At 39.0% G+C, this 17216-nt stretch overlaps 2 non-coding genes across 2 annotated transcripts; one reads left to right on the top strand and one right to left on the bottom strand.

Moving 5' to 3' along the window:
- The first annotated feature begins 5005 nt into the window (after positions 1–5005).
- On the top strand, positions 5006–5143 carry LOC111797792. The gene has a single exon (XR_002815617.1). It is a non-coding gene; the product is annotated as a small nucleolar RNA Z247 (small nucleolar RNA).
- Positions 5144–9778: 4635 nt separating this feature from the next.
- TRNAS-GCU lies at positions 9779–9860 on the bottom strand. The gene has a single exon. It is a non-coding gene; the product is annotated as a tRNA-Ser (tRNA).
- Positions 9861–17216: the final 7356 nt, after the last annotated feature.

The raw sequence follows: 17216 nt of genomic DNA, 5'->3' as shown, positions 1-17216 counted from the left end.
CCCCTTCTTTTGATTCCCATCCTTCCCGCAGCACCGACCCCTTCTTTTGATTCCCATCCTTCCCGCAGCACTTTGCATTTTCTTCTACTCGAACCTGAGACCTGTGTGTTGTTAGGTCGACACTCTAACCACTTGAGCTATTCAACTTGATTGTTGATAGGTTGGCTCTTCTGTGATGGTATACTACCGATCGCTTCAACGAGGCTCTAATACCACTCGTTGACTCTGTCAATTCGGAAGACAGTGTCGACGAAAAATTGGGGGAAGGTTCCTTCGGAGGAAAAATTAGCGAAAGTAAAAGGAGAGAGAGTGAGAGGAACCTTCGAAGGAAAAATTAGCGAAAGTAAAAGGAGAGAGAGTGAGAGATTCGCTGAGATTGATGAAGACTAGATATCTTATTTTAATTCAGTTGAACTGTTTAAATAACAAATCTAATTACAAAAATAGAAAAACCAATTATACACAAATACTAAATTGGACCAATACTTCGCCCAAATGGCACCTAGAATTACGCTTTCCATTATAGCATGAATTATGTTTTTAGAAAACCTAACTAAATAAGGCATGGCTTTTATTTAACAATATGCATATACTACTAACTCTGTAGATGCAGAAAATTCGGTGCCCACATCAGCTATGGGATTGCCGCCGCAATCCTCCGTGTTGCTACCGTACGAATCAGCGGTTGTTCTGCCAATGATTGAGGCCTCAGATCTTCTGCCACCAGATGATATTCCCGCATCACCTGGGCCCCAACCAAATTCTCTAGGCTTGGTTCCTGGGGACTGGTCTCCTGGCTCGCCTCGGAGTGCGCAACGCCTGGTCGGGCCCTCGACCACTAGTCGACTAACTGTTGTAGCATCGATTGCTCCCCTCGCAACGATTGGTACGACTGTCCCCTCAGCTGTGGATCCTGCACCTACTTCTCATCCGAATGGTACTCGATTGAAGAACAATATCAAGCAATCCAAGGTTCATATAGATGGAACAGTAACATATTTTGTGGTTCGGTCTTCTGTCTCTGAATCTACTTCACATATTACTGCTATGAAGCATCCCCTCTAGCGTCAGACAATGAATGATTAATTTCAGGCACTTCTCAAAAATAAGACATGACACTTAGTTCCTCCCCGTACTAGTCTTAACGTTATTGATTGCAAATGAGTTTTCAAACTCAAGCAAAAGTCAGATGGCTCTATTGATCGCTACAAAGCATGTATGGTTGCTAAAGGGTTTAAACAGCAGTATGACATTGATTATGAATTATCTTCAGTCTAGTTGTTAAGCCCACTACCATTCGACTCTTATTATCTTTTGTTGTTTCTCGTGGTTGGGCTATTCGACAGATTGATATTCAGAATGCTTTTCTTCATGGCCTTCTATTTCTCGTGGTTGGGCTATTTGGCGGATTGATATTTAGAATGCTTTTCTAAATGGCCTTCTTAATGAAGATGTTTATATGAAGCAGCCTCCTAGATTTGTGAATTCTCAACATCCTAGTCATCTCTGCAAGCTGGATAAGTCGTTTCATGGCCTCAAACAAGCTAGGTGTGCCTAGTTTTCTTGCCTTATCTCCAAACTATTACAGCTGAATTTTACACCTCCAAAGGCTGATGTCTCTCTTTTCATTTTTAACAAGACAGACATTCGGATGTATATCCTCATCTATATTGATGACATTATTATCATCAGCTCATCTTCCATGGCTATTATGAAACTTCTTACACAACTTTGGGAAGATTTTGCCGTCAAAGATCTTGGCACTTTGAGTTATTTCCTTGGGATTGAGGTTCACCATACTTCCAATGGACTTGTTCTAACACAACATAAATACGTTCAAGATTTATTTTCCAGAATCAATATGCTCACCTCCAAAGGTGTGCCCACGCCTATGCTTCCTAGTGAGAAGTTGTTATTGGATGGTGGTGAAAATCTCTCATCTAAGGATACTACTCGCTATCGGAGTGTCGTTGGTGCTCTCCAATATTTTTCTCTTACACGTCCTGATATCTCCTTCATTGTCAACAGAGTGTGCTAGTTCATGTCTTCCTCGACTTCTGTACATTGGGCGGTGGTCAAACGAATTCTCTGTTATCTACATAATACTATTGATATGTGCTTGTGTTTTACAAAGTTCAACACTGATTGGCTTAGTGTCTTCTCGGATGCTGATTGAGATGGGAATCCTAATGACCGTCAAAGCACTAGAGGCTTATCTCCTGGAGGTCAAGGAAACAATCGACAGTTTCTCGTTCTAGTAGGAGGTCGAATACAAGGCAGTTGCTGATGCCACTGTCAAATTAATCTGGATCCAAGTCCTCTTGTATGAGCTCGAGATTTCGCAAGCGCAAGCGCCTAGCCTGTGATGTGACAACATTAGTGCCACCTATTTGTCTGCCAATCCAATCTTTCATCGATGGACAAAGCATGTTGAGGTTGATTATCACTTCATTCGTGAACGAGTATCAACTCATTAGCTTGATGTGCGGCTCATATTTTCCAAGGATCAGCTCGTCGATATCATGACACAGCCACTGTAAGGTCCTTCTTTTAGTAGTTTTCGGTGCAATCTGAACATAGTAGTACATCGTCCAGATTGAGGAGAGATTTAAACGTATAAGGTTATATCTAGACATGGTAGGATAATCTTCTATTCTTGGAGTTGGGTCTCGTGATTTCCTTGTCTTCTATTCTTGGAGTTGCTTCTAGTGATTTCCTCTCTTCTATTCTTGGAGATGCATCTACTCATTTCCTAGTTTGTTACCCTGGATCAAGGTCCACACATGTAATTTTCATTGTACACATATCCTATATATATATGTGAGGTCGTGACCCATAGAGGACATAACGCCATTCAACCTAACATCCAGGAAAGTATCCATGTTTATGCATGAGGTCTCATAGTTTAAAATACAGTATATGAATATCATGCACAATGTACTTCCATTCTTTTCATAACTTAACTCTTCTATGAGACATACATAGGCATAATATATACATGGTATATTCACATATATGGCATCACATACTAAAATTAAATGCATCAATATAATACTCATATCATCATATAATCATGACAAAATCACATAATCATAGCATAACATATCATAACACTAGAAAATGACATATAAATGGGTTATAGGGTACGTGGTATTCATACATCACTCAAGTCATCCAACCTAGCTCGAAAGTGTGCCAACAATAAGACAAATTGAGTCACGAAATCTTTTGTCACTAAATCTTCTTGGTGCTAGCCTCATCACACTTCTTAGAATTCAATTCCACCTAAAGAGTATCACGACATTGTGTTAAGACATATTAAATGACTTAATTCACCTAACGACATCAATTAATCAAACTGTTTTTTTATCATAATACTTTAAATTGGCTAAACATTCTGCATACTGACCTTAAGCACACCAAATAACGTACATCGACCATACACGAACCGATTACAAGGGAAAGCAGCTCAGCTAAGTTGCACGCAAGTCGGATCCTGGAGGCAGCTCAGTGTCACAATCGCATCGCATAAGTCAAGACTCACAAAGCAGTTCATCAAACACGTTTATTAAAGAATTTTCCATTACTGCTTTTAAAGCCTTTTAAAAAATAGGAAAAATCGTTGCCTGAGAGATTCAAACTCTCACGGGGAAACCCCATGTACTTAGCAGGCACACGCCTTAACCACTCGGCAACCTTTGATGGATAATTTAATGGCAGAATTGTGCAGGAATTGTGAAGTTGCAAAGGCTGTTAGATCTATATCATTGGTCGTGTTTTGTTTTTTAATATCATTTTAGAATACTGTATTTAGTTGTAAACATTTGTATAACTTCCATGGACACGTATGATAAGTTTCAAATACTTAATATAAATTTATATTTCTAATATTTTGAATTTCTTAGTCATCTATTTTAAAAAGGAATAATATTATCCTCGTTTTACCCTCAAGTCTATGTTGTAATTCGTGATTCGAAGTCTCGAAAAGTGGGTTGTTACACAATGAGACAGTGATGCTCCATTGTTCAAGTTTCGGAATCAACATTTATAAGAGAAGTCATCAGTCAAAATTCATGCAATTATATTCATGATTTAGGTCGTTATTGACACAATTTCTTTATTGAAAACTCTATTGATTCTCGTTCATTCAGGCCATTGATAATGATTTCTTTTCTTTCTCTAAATTTGTAACGATAATGATCTCTTTTCTTTCTCTAAATTTGTAATGGTCCAAGCTTACCGTAGCAGATATTGTCTCCTTTGGACTTTCCCTTTCAAGGTTCCTCTCAAGGATTGTAAAATGCATCCGCTAGAGAGAGGTTTCCACACTCTTGTAAAGAATGTTTCATTCTCCTCCCCATCCATGTGGAATCTTCATTGTACACACCTCCTATATATGTGAGGTCGTGACCCATAGAGGACACAACGTCATTCAACCTAACATGGTATCAGAGCCAATGTTTATTCATTAACAATGTCTACCATATCTTCTTCCTCCTCCCCAACCACCATCTCCAACACAATGTCATCTACTGTAGCGTCGACCTTTGCCCCAATCTCTCTCCACCATGCTGTCACAATCCGTCTCACCAAGAATAATTTCATCATATGGCGCGTCCAACTCCTCCCCTACCTACGGAGTATGAAGCTTATGGGCTACCTCGATGGCACCCTTGCCGCACCTGTCAAGCTGGTCCCTTCCTCAACCGCTGCTGGTGCTGACTTGGTCTCTAATCCTGCCTATGATCGGTGGTCTGATCAAGATCAACAAGTCCTTAGCGGCCTTCTCTCCTCCATGTCTGAGGAGATTCTTCGCGATGTTGTGGCCGCTACTACATCCAAGGGGGCTGGGGATACCTTACAGCGTATGTTTTCGTCGTCAACTCGTGCTCGCACTGTTCAGATCCGTGTTGAGCTCGCCACGTCCAAGAAATGAAATTTGTCTGCTATAGATTATTTTCGCAAGATCTAAGGGCTGGCCATCGAGATGGCCGCCGTCGACTCTGCCTTGCGGGATGATGACATGATCGCGTATCTCCTCGCTGGTCTTGGCCCTAACTATGATACCTTCGTCACCTCGATGACTACCAAGAGTGAAGCCCTCACGCTTGATGATGTGTTTGCACATCTAATGGCGTTTAAAGCTCGTCAACTACAACACCAGGCTGAACTTCAATTAAATTCTGGATCTTCGGTCAATTATGTTGGTTGTGGTGGTCAGCAGAAGAATCATGGGCGTGGGGATTGTGGTCATGGCCTTTCTTGTGGCGGCGCACCCTCTCGTCCTGCTGCTGATCGTCGTGACCCTTGTGCTCGTCTTTCCTACTAGATCTGTTGCTACTTCCTTCTACAAGATTAATCCAAATTGATACAGCGATACAGGCGCCACTGATCATATCACCAGTGACCTGGATCATCTTTCTATGCGTGAACGCTATCATGGAGGTGAACAAGTTCAAGTCGGCAATGGATCAGGTTTGCAAATTTTACATACTAGTCATTCTTCAATTAATACGGTTGCTCGTCCTCTTGCATTGTGTAATATTTTGCATGTGCCTAAAATTTCCAAACATATTCTTTTGGTTCATAATTTTTTCCGTGATAATGACATATTCTTTGAATACCATCCTTGGAATTTTTCTATTAAAGATCGACGGTCGAGGAAAAGTCTTCTAGACGGAAGGTGTGAGTCTGGTCTCTATCCTATCAAGTTATCTGATGTCGATGATCTTAAGAATGCCTTAGTGAGCAGATCTACTACTCACGCCCAATGGAATGCACGTCTTGGACACCCTTCATCACAAGTAGTGAAGTCAATTTTGCGTCTCAATAATAATTTGTGTGCTAGTGAGTCACCTTTGCCAGTTTGTAATGCGTGTCGTTACCAAAAAAGTCATCAATTACCATACACTAGTTCTTTGCATCGGTCTTTGTCACCTTTGGAACTGATTTTTTCGAATGTTTGGGGTCCTGCACCTCCATCTGGGGGTTTTAAATATTATATCAGCTTTATTAATGATTTTAAATTTCTATGGATCTATTTCATGCATGACCGTACAGAAGCTCCTAGTTTGCAGTTCCAGGCTCATGTTGAGCACCTCCTGGATACTAAAATCATGTGTGTCCAGTCTGATTGAAGTGGAGAATATCAGAAAAATTCATAACAAATCCTTTCGTTCCCTTGGAATTTCTCATCGTGTTTCTTGCCCTCACACGCATCAACAAAATAGGCCTGCTGAACGCAAGCACCATCATATTATTGATCCAAGGAATGTGTCTTTCTAGGCTACTGTGACACCGGTTTTGTTTGTTTCTATATTTCTAGAGACATCATATTTGATGAGAATGTTTTTTCGTTCAAGAGAGCACCACCCAGTTCTTCTCTAACCTTCCAGCTGACGCACAATTCCCTTGATTTGCGCACCTTGCATTTGGGTAACATAAGTACTAATTTGGAGCATGATCATATGCATATATTTGTGCCTACTAACTCTTTGGATGCAAAAAATCTGGTGCCCACATCAGCTTCGGGGTTGTTGCCGCAATTCTCTGCGTCGCTGCCGCGCAGGCGGTTGTTCTGCCAATGATTGGGGCCTCGGATCCTCCGCCAGTAGATGATATTCTTGCATCGCTTGGGCCCCACCTGAATTCTCTGGGCTCTGATCCTCGGGACCGGTCTCTTGGCTCATCTCAGTGTGCACAACGCTTGGTCGGGTCCTCAGTCGCTGGTCGACCGACTGTTGTAGCACCGACTGCTCCCCTCGCAACGGCTGGTATGATTGTCCCCTCAGCTATGGATCCTGCACCTACTGTTCATCCGTATGGCACTCGATTGAAGCACAATATCAAGCAACCCAAGGTGCGTATAGATAGAACAGTAACATATTCTGTGGTTCGGTCTTCTTCCTCTGAATCTACTTCACATATTACTGCTATGGAGCATCCCCTCTAGCGTCAGACAATGAATGATGAATTTCAGGCACTTCCAAAAAATAAGACATGACACTTAGTTCCTCCTCGTGCTAGTCTTAACGTTATTGATTACAAATGAGTTTTCAAACTCAAGCAAAAGTCAGATGGCTCTATTGATCTCTACAAAGCACGCCTGGTTGCTAAAGGGTTTAAACAATAGTATGGCATTGATTAGGAATACACCTTCAGTCCAATTGTTAAGTCCACTACCATTCGGCTCTTATTATCTCTTGTTGTTTCTCGTGGTTGGTCTATTCGACAGATTGATATTTATAATGCTTTTCTTCATGGCCTTCTATTTCTCGTGGTTGGGCTATTTGGCAAATTGATATTCATAATGTTTTTTCTCATGGCCTTCTTAATGAAGATGTTTATATGGAGCAACCTCTTGGATTTGTGGATTCTCAACATCCTGATTATCTCTGCAAGTTGGATAAGTAGCTTTATGGCCTCAAACAAGCTCCGTGTGCCTGGTTTTCCCGCCTTAGCTCAAAACTATTACAACTGAATTTTACGCCTCCAACGGTTAATGTCTCTCTTTTCATTTTTAAAAAGACGGGCATTTAGATGTATATCCTCATCTATGTTGATGACATTATTATCATCAGCTCATCTTGGCACTTTGAGTTATTCCCTTGGGATTGAGGTCTGCCATACTTTCAATGGACTTGTTCTGACACAGCATAAATACATTCAAGATTTATTGCCCATAACCAATATGCTCACCTCCAAAGGTTTTCCCACGCCTATGCTTCCTAATGAGAAGTTATTGGATGTTGGTGAAAAGCTCTTGGTCTAAGAATACTACTCTTTATCGGAGTGTCGTTGGTGCTCTCCAATATTTTTCTCTGACACTTCCTAATATCTCCTTCTGTGTCAACAGAGTGTGCTAGTTCATGTCCTCCCTGACTTCTGTATATTGAGAGGCGATCAAACGAATTCTCCGTTATCTACATGACATTATTGATATAGACTTGTGTTTTACAAAGTTCAGCACTGACTTGCTTAGTGCCTTCTCAGTTGCTAATTAGGTTGGGAATCCTAATAACCGTTGAAGCACTGGAGGCTTATCTCCTGGAATTCAAGAAAACAATCGACAATTTCTCGTTCTAGTGCGGAGGCCGAATACAAGGCGGTTCTGATGCCACTGTCGAATCTGGATCCAAGACCTCTTGTGTGAGCTCGAAATTTTGGAAGCGCGAGTGCCTAGCCTGTGGTGTGACAACAATAGTGTCACCTTAAGAATGTTTGAATAATCCATCACACCTAGATGATGTGGAAGTTATCTTATTTATAATAAAAAAAATTACAAGGATATGGAAATAGTAATAAATGGAAATAACAATAAATGGAAAGATACGTATGGTATAATAAAATATCAAATATAATATATATGGTAAACTATAATTTATTACTAAATATCCTTAACACCCCACCGCAAGCTGAGCGTCGGATTTGAACGAACGTGAAGCTTGAATCTGAAAAATTCAAAGAGGTTGAGAAACACTTTTCGTGAAGATGTCAACAACCTGGTTCAGAGGAGGCGTAAAGAAACACTTTCTTGGCCATCGAAAATTGCAGAGGGATCGCCGCTCAGCGGCGATGCTGCCTTAGCTTCGGCGAGAATATGTCTAACCCATGAAGAGGGATTGTCGCTTAGCGACGATGCTACCTTGGCTCTGGTGAGAATATGTCTAACCCCAAGAAGTAGAAGGGGAAACCTAGAGCAAGGGACAAAGACAATGTTGAAGCCGGAAGAGTCGCCACAGTGGACGAAGGAGCCAATTTTGGCGAAAAGGGCAGTCGGAAGAGTCGCCACATTGGGCGAAGGAGCCAATTTTGGCAGGAAGGGCAACGGCAACTTGGTTGGCGAAGAGGCCAGTGCGGTACCCAGATTCCATGGTGTACACGTCCATACAAAACGTACTGGGGAAGTATCCATGCTTGTAACATACAACATGCATGAGGTCTCATAGTTCAAAATATAGTGTATGAATATCATGCACAAAGTACTTCCATTCTTTTCCTAACATAACTCTCCTATGAGACATACATACGTATACCTGATATTACTTTCAATGTTAACACACATGGTACAAAGGTATCTCATAGGCATAATATATACATGGTATATTCACATATATGCCATAACATACTAAAATTAAATGCATCATATAATACTCACATCACATAATCATAGCATAATATATCATAACACTAGAAAATGACACATAAATGGGTCATAGGGTACGTGGTATTCATACATCACTCGAGTCATCCAACCTAGCTCGAAAGTGTGCCAACAGTAAGACAAATTGAGTCACTAAATCTGGAGTCACTAAATCTTCTTGGTGCTAGCCTAATCACGTTTCTTAGAATTCAATTCCATCTAAAGAGTATCACGACATTGTGTTAAGACATATTAAATGTCTTAATTCACCTAACGACATCAATTAATCAAACTTTTTTTTTATCATAATACTTTAAATTGGCTAAACATTCCGTATACTGACCTTAAGCACACCCAATAACGTAAAAAAATATCTCCGAGAGGGTCCATAATGGAAGGAAAGGGTTTGAAACAGTAAAATAGGGTCCAAGATAGGTAATCCAAGTTGAATAATTTGAGAGGAACCATCGAGCATACACGAACCGACTACAAGGGAAAGCAGCTCAACTAAGTCGGATCTTGGAGGCGGCTCAGTGTCACAATCGCATAAGTCAAGACTCACAAAGCAGTTCATCAAACACGTTTATTAACGAATTTTCCATTATTGCTTTTAACCCTTTTAAAAAATTAAAAAACCGTTGCCTGAGAGATTCGAACTCTCACGGGGAAACCCCATGTACTTAGCAGGCACACGCCTTAACCACTCGGCCAAAGCAACAACTTTTGATGGATTATTTAATGCCAAAAGTGTGTAGGAGTTGTGCAATTGCAAAGGCTGTTAGATCTATACCATGGTTCATGTTTTGTATTTTAATATCGTTTTAGAATACTGTATTTATTTGTAAACATTTGTATAACTTCCATGGACACGTATGATACGTTTCAAATACTTAATATAAATTTATATTTCTAATATTTTGAATTTCTAAGTCATCTATTTTAAAAAGAAATAATTTTATCCTCGTTGTACCCTCGAGTATATGTTGTAATTCGTGATTCAAAGTCTCGAAAAGTGGATTCTTACACAATGAGACAGTGAGGCTCCATTGTTTAAGTTCCGAAATCAACATTTATAAGAGAAGTCATCAATATACTACTCTGAAGTAATAAATATACTACTCTGAAGTAATAAATATACTACTCTGAAGTAATAAGAGAATTATAGAGAATAGGGAAAGTACATAAACATACATACAATACAATGGCAAAGTGCAAGAACTTTGGTGAATAGTTGAAATTCATGCAATTATATTCATGATTTAGGTCTATGTCCATACTTGTTTCCCTCGTTCAATTTGAGATTTATTGTTCGTTATTGACGCAATTTTTTTATTGAAAACTCTATTGATTCTCGTTCATTCAGCCATTGATAATGATCTCTTTTCATTTTCTAAATTTGTAACGGTCCAAGCCTACCACTAGCCAATATTGTTTTATTTTGACTTTTCTTTTCTGGCTTCCACTCAAGGTTTTTAAAACGCTTATTTTAAGGAGAGATTTCCACACCCTTATAAAGATGCTTCGTTCTCCTCCCCAATCGATATGAGATCACACAATTCACCCCCTTCGGAGTCCAACGTCCTGGCTGGCACTCGTTCATGACGTTAGGGAGGTTCGCCACCATCGTGTGCCATTATAGTGTGCCATTATAAGAGAGCTCGCTACCCTTATAAAGCTTCACCAAAGGAGAAGTACAAAGGCCTCGAGTTAATGAGTAAAGAAGAAATAGTTCAAAAGCAACTAAGTTCAGGTCTAGCCCAATCTCAACTCAAGTTTAGCCTAGTAGCCCAAAGCCCAAAAATTCAAGCTTAGCAACCTAGCCCTGATGCTCAGCTCAACCCAAAGCAAAGGCGTGAGGTCCACTTGTGCGCGACAAGGTCCAACGAGGTTCAGTGCCTCTAGCACAATTCAACTCTGGTTCATGTCTAATACAACTTTTCCAGCTTTGGTTCAGGCTTGTTTAAAGCTGGTTCATTCTGGTTTAGTGTGTTTTGGTTCAATTTAAAGCTGATTCAAGTTTATCATTATTAGTTTATGATCCTTTTTAGTCAATTCAGTAGATTTTCTTACCGTTTGTGGTTACAATACTTCACGTATTTCGAAGGTTGTAGGTGAAATTGGGCTCCGTTAGAGTTGATCGAAGCTACGCTTAGCTGTGTAACTGTGAGATCCTAGCTTGATTAGAGAGGAGAACGAATGTCAACAAAAATGTCGGGCCTCGAAGGGAGGTGGGTTGTAAGATCTCACATCGATCAGAGAGAAAAACAAAACATTTTTTATAAGGATATGGAAACCTCTCACTAACCGACACGTTTTAAGAACCTTGAAGAAAAGTCAGAGAAGATAAATCCAAAAAAGACAACATCTACTAGCAGGAGACAGTAAACTTGAGTTGTTACGCTAGCTGCTATATATATATAAAACATATCTCAATACATAGTTGGAAGTAGGTTAAGGAAGAACTTAGCATTTGAATTTAGCCAATAAAAATCCTCCATTTGTCCAAAATCAAGTGGGGAAATTTTGATATTTATCTTAATTGTTTTATGTTATTTTTTAATTAATAATTTGATGATTATCCATAAATCATCTCAATTAGACCCTAATTCATTTTATTTAATGACCCAACTTGTTAGCTTTGGGCTATTTTTGTTAATGGTCTCTTTTTAGGGTTACTTTTGTAAATTTCGCTTATAATCCGAGCGGTCTTTGAAAGCTAGACTTCCCATGAATTAAACGTCCATTTTACCTTTTTTGGATTATTTTTCCAAAAATATCTTCCTATGGCTATTTTTTCAAATTACCCATAACTCGTATATAGCTTAAACTTTACATGGATATTACGAATAAATAATTCTGTCTGGAGTCGTATTATCGTTCTATCTAAAAGAATAAAAAAGAAAGCGTTGAGAAAAATCTAAGACTTTTTTTAAAATAATAATAAGAAAAGTTATTAGCTTAAAAGTCAATTACTTTGATTTGTTCATCCAAAAATGAAAACGATGGTAAGCTTCTAATATTGTTAATAAATATTTTTGATGATATTTATTATTATTATTATTATTATTTAATTTTGGAAAGAAATATATGATTAATTTGATTTATTCTAATTACAATACTAATAAACTAATTAGGCAAATCAATTGCTCTTACTTGATGATATTTGGAGCATAGGCAAAGTGCAAGCACGATGAAAATAATATAATAAATGATGAAATATAAGAATACCTTCAAATTGAATAAGGTTAGCCGATATGAATAGCTCTTTAGACAGGAATCACGACTCTCCACAATTGTATGATATTGTCGTTTTGCTTTAGTCTTTTTCAAAAGGCTACATTCTCCTCGAATAAAGTATACTATAGAGTCTCTCCTTAATCGAGACTCGACTCCTTCTCTGGAATTATCGAACAAAGTACACTCTTTGTTCGACACTTGAGTCACTTTTGATTACACCTTCGAGACGTTAAGGGCATGACTCTGATAACCATGTTAGGAATCACGACTCTCCACAATGGTATGATATTATCCACTTTGAGCATAAGCTCGCTTTGGGCTTCCCCAAAAGACTTCATACCAATAGAGATGTATTTTTTTACTTATAAACCTATGATCATTCCCTAAATTAGCGAATGTGGGACACCGTCCCAACAATCCTCAACACCCTAGATGCGTTAGCGATCTCTCACGGTCATATTTTTCAAATCGTGCAGTGTCATGATTCTAACACGATCATGACTAGTCTTAAGGAAAACTTAAGCCCCAATATACTTTCTCGCCTGACTTTGTGATTTCATCAGACCTTATGCGAGATTCTCTATGATGTCCCACATTGGTTGGGGAGGAGAACAAACCACCATTTATAAGGGGTGTGGAAATCTTCCCCTAGCAGACGCGTTTTAAAGCCTTGAGGAGAAGCCCGAAAGGGAAAGCCCAAAGAGGACAATATTTGCTAGCGGTGGATCTGGGCCGTCACAAATGGTATCAAAGCCAGACACCGGACGATGTGCCAGCCTTCTCGCTGTTCCCCGAAGGGGGGTAGACACGAGACGATGTCCCAGTAAGGACGCTGGGCCCCAAAGGGGGGTGGATTTGGGGGCGGTCCCACATCACTCGCTGTTCCCCGAAGGGGGTAGACACGAGGCGGTGTGCCAGTAAGGACGCTGGGCCCCAAAGGGGTGGTGGATTTGGGGGCGATCCCACATCAATTGGAGGAAGAAAAGAGTGCTAGCGAGGACACTAGGCCCCGAAGGGAGGTGGATTGTGATGTCCCACATTGGTTGGGGAGGAGAACAAACCACCATTTATAAGGGGTGTGGAAACCTTCCCCTAGCAAACACGTTTTAATGCCTTGAGGGGAAGCCCGACAGAGAAAGCCCAAAGAGGACAATATTTGCTAGCGGTGGATCTGGGCCGTTACACTCTCCTTCGCTTACCAAACACAACTCTTGACCAACCTTAAGGAAAACTTCAGTCTCAATGTAAGGTGAGGTTTTCTTGCCTAGCTTTGCATCTTCGTCTAACCCTAGGTGAGGTTTTCCTTTGTTGCACAAACACAGCTCATGCACAAATGTATGGTCATACACATCACTTGTATATATATTTTCATTTGATTGCAACTTTAGTCAGACTTGAATCTATTTAGGCTTAGTACTAAAGCTCAACCTTACATCTATACTAGGTCTAGGTCAAGGACATTTGAAGGTAACATTGCATCTCATCTTATCATCTTGGTTCTCAGTAACATGCCTCCCACTCTTCTACATTGATCCATAACTTCATTGAGATGTGTTAGATTCTTCATTGGATCAAAATGAACTTAAAACATTAAATTGGAGCTTATTGGGTGATTTTAGTAATTGAGACCAATCGAGGCATTATAATGCTTATCGAGACATATTGATGTTGGGACATTACAATACTTATTGGGACATATTGACTCAGTATGGTATTAATTGAAAACTCTTAGGTCCAACTGATTCTTCGAATGATGTCATCTTGAGACTCGAGATGTCATTGACTTTCGTTGTTCGCTCAAGCATGTTTATCAAGAATTGACTCTATAATTGTGACATCTCAAACATTCATCTATTTGAATATTATTGAGGCATGAACCATCTCGTGTCCATGTAAGTTACTCTAAATATCATGCTAGAGAATGACCCTATATACCAACTTTTGACTCAAGGGCCAAGGCGCAATATCAACACACTCGTGCGTCAGTCACTATTCTTGAAAATTCATTTCCAAAGGAAGATCCAAGACACTCGTCTTGCAACGATCACCCACACCATGACATATGCATATAACATGGGATAGCTCACTTAGGCTATAAGGCTCAAGGGCGGTAGACAGTTGACACCATGTCTCTCCTATACTACATTTTGAGACATTTTCCTTGTGGCTAAAGTAGATGTCATTTTGAAAAATGGTTATACGGTCTCGTGAAGTGTCCAAATAACATCAAAATTTTCGAGCTTTCAACTTTTATATAAACAGATTTAACTCTAGAGACGCATGTCGAGATCACGCTAAAACTCCAATTTTTGAGGTTATGGCCCAAGGCCTACCCAGCCCCCTTTTCTTTGACATCCTTGACTTCATCATTGTCTTTAAACCTGCTTATACTTTAGCTAGGAAATCATGTAAAATCATTTTTTTGTGTTGGGATTATGTGTCGTTCTTCTTAGTCAGATCATGATACTTGTCTTTCTCGATCCTCACGGGGCCCGATGGCCAACCTGCATGTCGCCTTCTAGCCGACTGTACATGGGAGTCACAACCTACTCTCTTCTTAGTATGATTGTGACATTCTCTCCCACTTAAACTAGTCATCATTCTCAATGACTTTCTCCCTCACTTTATCTCGACATTGTCCAAATGAACATCTGAACTTTGGACAGAACGTTGACTGACCCACTAGAAACAATTGTATTTCAAAATGAATATGAAAACTGCACACTACTTTTAACCTATCTCACTGTCATACCTTCTTCAGTCTCCGATACTGCAACATAAGCACGATAAACATCAATTATCCAATGGTTGTAGACTGTCTCATCTAAATATTGGCACACTTACATTCTGAGACATTTTCCTTTTTGCCGAAGTAGACATCATTTTGGTAAATGATTATGCGGCCTCGTGGAGCATTCAGTGTCTAAATGACACTTATTTTGGCATGCTTTCAACTTTCACATATTTAGACATAACTCCACAACCACATGTCAAAACTCACGCCGAAACCTAGATTTTTTAGGTTATGACCTTATGCTCTATCTAGCTCCATTTAAGTGTGTCGTTGACATCCTTGACTCCATTATTACCTTTGAACTTGCTTATACCTCAACTTGGCAATCATGCACACTCTTCTTGGTGTGTTTTATGAAGCACATCCTCCTTAGTCGTATCATAACACTTGTCTTTCTTGGCCTTTATGTGGTTCGATAAGTGCCACTCACATGTCACCTTCTGACGAACTACACATGAGGGATATAACTCCTTTTTTTCATAATATAGTTGTAACGATCAACTTATAAGGGAATGGTTGCTTGAGTTTCTTGGTCTAGTATCCTGCACCTCGTGCTCATGATATCTATATTCAACTGTGTTTTAGAAGTATTTTGTTGTGTTGTATTCGACACTAGAAATCTACTACTACTATCCTTGATTAGGTTAAAAATACATTAAACTTTGTCAGCGAGTCATAATTCAGGTGGAGCGACCCTCTTCCACGAACGAGGTACCATTATCATGAGTCAAAGTGGATTAGCTCACAAACCTTGCTTAATACCAACATTGAATGGATAATCAAAGTTTTGGAATGATTAATTGTTTCAATTTAGCAACACTATCATAATGCTAAGCTTTTAAATTGTACACGTTTCATGACATCGTGATTATGCTCTTTATGTTGATACATATTTCTTACTTATAATTTATTGAATATTTTTAATACTTACCCTTCATTTTTCTTTAAGTTGATATTTCATACAAATATATAATATAATAAAAAACTTTAATTTTAGGTTTAATAAAAATTTAAACTTTAAAAAATATCTAATAATTTTATTAATTTTTAAATTTATACCTTATATAGTTTTATATCTCTCAAATATTTAATAGATTAATGATATATATATATATATAAAGTAAATAAGGGTTAAAGAGGTTCATATGGTTCGATGAAAGTCTCACATCCGCTAATTTAGGGAATGATCATGGATTTATAATCAAGGAATACTATCTCCATTGGATTGAAGCGCTTTAGGGAATCTCAAAGCAAAGTCATGAGAGCTTATACTTAAAGTGGACAATATCATACCATTATGGAGATTCGTGATTTTTAACATGGTAATAGAGTGATGCCCTAAACTTAGCCATGTCAGTCGAACAAAGTATTGTGAGCCTCGAAGACATAGTAAAAAAGTGACTAAAGTATCGAACAAAATGTGTTACTTTGTTCGAGGGAAAGCCTAAAACAAAATCATGAGAGCTTATACTCAAAGTTCACAATATCATACCATTGTGGAGAGTCGTGTTCATCTTTGACACTTTTGTCTACTCGTTGTCTCTATCATACTTATGTCTTGTTATATGGTGTGTTGGATGATACACTGTCTTTGCTATGTTCTCCTTGCTTAAACCATAAATATTGGGTTGTGTGAATTTTTGAAAAATCGAAAAATTTCAGTCCATTCGTGGGTTAGACTTTTTTTTTTTTTGTCGGGTTACAACCCATTTTAATTCTACTATTTTTTAAAATTATTATAAAAAATAAAAAAAGAATATTTAAATTTGTCACTTAACTCCCGTTAGAATCCCGTTCCGTTTCTTTTAACACCCTTCCCTGTTCCGTTATGTTCCGTACCACCCACTATCTATGACACCAAGCTGTCTATATCTCCATTCCGTGTACAGCTAAGCTATGACCATGAAATGGCATTTTCGGTAATTAACTCCAAAATCAGGGGTATTTCCATATTCTCTGTCTTCTCACACCCTTAAAATAGTCGAAAGGACAGCGATGACGGACATAATAATACACCCTCTCCCTTCTGACACACCCACGTCC

The sequence above is a fragment of the Cucurbita pepo genome, chromosome LG06 (genome assembly GCF_002806865.2).
Source record: "Cucurbita pepo subsp. pepo cultivar mu-cu-16 chromosome LG06, ASM280686v2, whole genome shotgun sequence".
Lineage (NCBI taxonomy): Eukaryota > Viridiplantae > Streptophyta > Magnoliopsida > Cucurbitales > Cucurbitaceae > Cucurbita > Cucurbita pepo.
Note: the sequence above shows the minus strand (reverse complement) of the source record. Positions and strands in the feature narration are given on the sequence as shown.